Here is a 3,646-nt window from a genome sequence, read left to right on the forward strand (position 1 = left end):
TCACGTATGACGTAATTTTCTTTCGTATCCTTTTCGATTCGTGAACGCATGTAACGATTCAGGCTTAGGGCCTTCTTCATCTGCTCTTTACATTGCATAACATGTCGTATTTTTCCTATGCTACCGTCAATGCGATAATAAGAATCAAAAATTTTGATAGACATATTATTGTATTATATTATATAATGTCAGAATTGGGAAAGACCTCTTCGAGCTGTTCGCCACCAAACAGGGCTTCCGACAGGGCGACTCTCTTTCATGTGACTGCTTCAATCTGATGTTGGAGAAGATAATAAGGGCTGCATAACTGAACCGCTCAGGAAGAATTTACTACAAGAGCGTGCAATTGCTGGCTTATGCCGATGACATCGATATCATCGGTATCAAAAACCGCGAAGTTTGTTCTGCCTTTTCCAAGTTGGATAAGGAAGCAAAGCTAATGGGTCTGGTGGTAAACGAGGACAAGACGAAGTATCTCCTGTCATCAAACAAACAGTCAGCACATTCGCGCCTTGGCACCCACGTCACTGTTGACAGTTATAATTTCGAGAAAGTAGAGCATTTCGTTTACTTGGGAACCAGCCTTAACACCGAAAATAATGTCAGCATGGAAATCCAACGCAGAATCATTCTTGGCAACAAGTGCTACTTTGGACTGAGTAGGCAATTTAGGAGTAAAGTCCTCTCTCGACGTACGAAAACCACATTCTTTAAGTCAAAAGAAAAATACGCCGTAGTAATTAAAAAATTTTAAAATTACATTTCTCGACTGAAAAATGAGATATTCGAGCTAACTCGACGGTACCCAGTGTGCTGTTTTAAGACTTCATGACAATTAATCGTCGCGCTTTCGACAAAAGCAATATTTTGATATGAAACAAAATGCCTTTAAAAGCTAATGTAATTGCCTTTCAAGAAAAAATATTATTATTGAGTCACAATCACTCCTTGATCTTAAAAAAATTGGGCACAAAATGTTATCCTTCGAAAAAAAAACCTGCAAAATTAAACGGATATATTAAAAAAAAAAAAATTTTGTGTTTTTTTATACTAATATTATAGATTTTGAGACGAGCAACAAGATTTCACTGTTCAAAATTCGAAAATTTGATCACCTTAATTTAAAAATGCATTATTTATTGCATTTTTTTTATTTGCATGCAGCTGGATGCACATTCAATTTTATATCCCTTTAACAATAAAAGCAATTCAAGACCTTTAATTTAAGTCTCTAGGCCCTTTCAGAGCTAAATTATTACGACTCTGAAGTTAAACTTCGTAATTTCATTCGAAATTTTATGCAATTTTTTTTCTAATTTCGGAGTAAAAACTATTACAGCAGTTTCGAAGTTTGATTTAAAATTGTTATAACTTGACTCTCAGAGCGCCTACAGTCTCAAATTAAAGGTCTTGAATTGCACTTGAGTGAAATTGAGTGAAGAATGCACTGATGCATGCAAATAGGAAAATGCAATAAATAATGCATTTTTTAAATTAAGGTGTTAAAATTTGTTTTCGAATTTTGAATAGTGGAATCGTTTTGTCCGTCTCAAAATCTATAATACTATTATAATAAAAAATACATAAATTTTTTGTTTTGGAGTAAATCCCGTGGATTTTACATGTTTTTTTCGAAGAACACTGCTTTGGACCAATTGTTTTAAGGTCAAGGGGTAATTGTGGCTTAATGGCCACAATTGAAAGGCATTTACTTTAGCTCAAATTCACTACGCTACAATATTTGCAGCCACAACCTACCACAAATCTATCCTACGTTGTAAATATGTATGAACATACGATGTACATACATATGGGTAGAATATTCGCAGCGCACATACACATACACACACCAGCATGCGCTAAAAATAGAATACGCAAAAGCAAAGCACAAGCAGGCATGCGCTAAAAGTAGAATACGCAAAAGCAAAGCACAAGCGGGCATGCGCCCAAACACAACCGACTTGTGCGACGACGGGTATAAGGTTCTCTACAAGTGCTCATCCGCTATCAGTCTCCGTAGGTAAGGGAGCGCGTACGTCGCCTTTTGGCAGATGAGCGCAATCCTATCGCTTACGCAGAACGCCACATGGCCGAGGGGACTGTAGGAGGGGTCGTCACAAAGGGTAGATGCATCGTCGCACTTTGTAGACGTTGTCGTTGCTATTTGCAACGATGTACTCCCCTCGTACAGGTCCCAAGGCCGTCGTGGAAGATTGCTCTCACCCGTGCTGCCAACCGTTCCGCACCTACATCGTTAGTGTGCAACTACGAGGGGCGACACAGGTGTATGCTTAGGGCCCACTAATCAGTCTCCGTAGTCTCCTCATTGCAGGCCGCTACAAATCACCGTCATTGGAGGCCGCCGCCATTATCACCGTAAGTCATCACCAGCTGGGGCATTACAGAATCGCCTAGGCCAACCCCTCACTATCCGCCAGCCGCCTCCGATAAATCGCCGATCCAGGAGCGCTGCTCCCTCCGTCCCCACAAGCTGGGGTCGCTCCCGCAGCCTTCGTTATTAGGGCCGCCACCGCCGTTGCCGCCCTGGGCCGAAGCCATCATCACGCCCCTCCCGTCAGCCGATTGCAGTAATCACCGCGATACAGGAGCGCTGCTCCCTCCGTCTCCACAAGTTAGGGCCGCTACCGCTACCTTCGGTATTGGGACCGACCCATCGGTACCGCCCCCGGGCCAAAGATAGTTATCCGTCATCGCTATTGAGGCCGTTTCTGCCACTCGTCGCAGGCCAGGACTGCTGTCACCGTCGCCGTAGAGTATCACCTTCGCCGAGTATCACCGTCGTTCGCATTGCCGTTGCGCTCACCGTCGTCGCGAGTATCACCGTCGTTCGCATTGCCGTTGCACTCACCGTCGTCACCGAGTGCTGCCACCCTCACCGTTACCGGTCCATAGCCGTTGTTATTCTCACCGTTACCGACCCATAGCCGCTGTTACTCTCCATCTCTCTCACTTCTTGGACGAAATGTTGCCGGCGCTCTGGCCATATCTCGCCTCGTGTGTGTGAGTGTGTTCTCCGTATTACACTAACTATTGTGTTTTATTTGGTGGGGGTTAGTGGGACCTCCATTGTACCCTGGGTCGGCTGAGCATATCTCAGCCTTCGACAAAACCCACCTCATAAATGGCGCCCGAGCAGGGACCGAGCTCTGCAGGCGCATGTGCAAAAACTTCAACAAGCACCAACACTGCGGAAGCGGGTTCACCGAATACACCACAACCAACAACTGACACACGGATGAGTGAAAACAACACCACGACGCTGAACGGCGACTCGCTAGGCTGGATATATCTTCTCAAGAAAGAGAGGTTAATTGAAGAGTGCAGACAACACCAGGTACCAGTGGAAGGAAGTACTGTCGGTGAGCTACGCAGCACTCTCCCCAGAGAGCTGGAAATGGAGATCGCAGCCGAAGAGGCTACCATAGCAAAATCGCTACCCGAATTACTCCCAGCCATCAAACTGGGGGAATACTTTCTACACCCTGGAGAAGCGAAACCGGCAGTCCACAAATGGGACAGCATGAGCAACGCCGAAGTGATGAGCACCGTCCGTCTTTGGGACGTACACTACTCCGGCGGAGACACCCTGCACGACTTCCTGGACAGGATTCAGGAGTTGGCGGAA

This window comes from Rhagoletis pomonella, unplaced genomic scaffold (genome assembly GCF_013731165.1).
Source record: "Rhagoletis pomonella isolate Grant_MI unplaced genomic scaffold, Rhpom_1.0 Rhpom_scaffold_00001, whole genome shotgun sequence".
In the NCBI taxonomy this organism is placed as follows: domain Eukaryota; kingdom Metazoa; phylum Arthropoda; class Insecta; order Diptera; family Tephritidae; genus Rhagoletis; species Rhagoletis pomonella.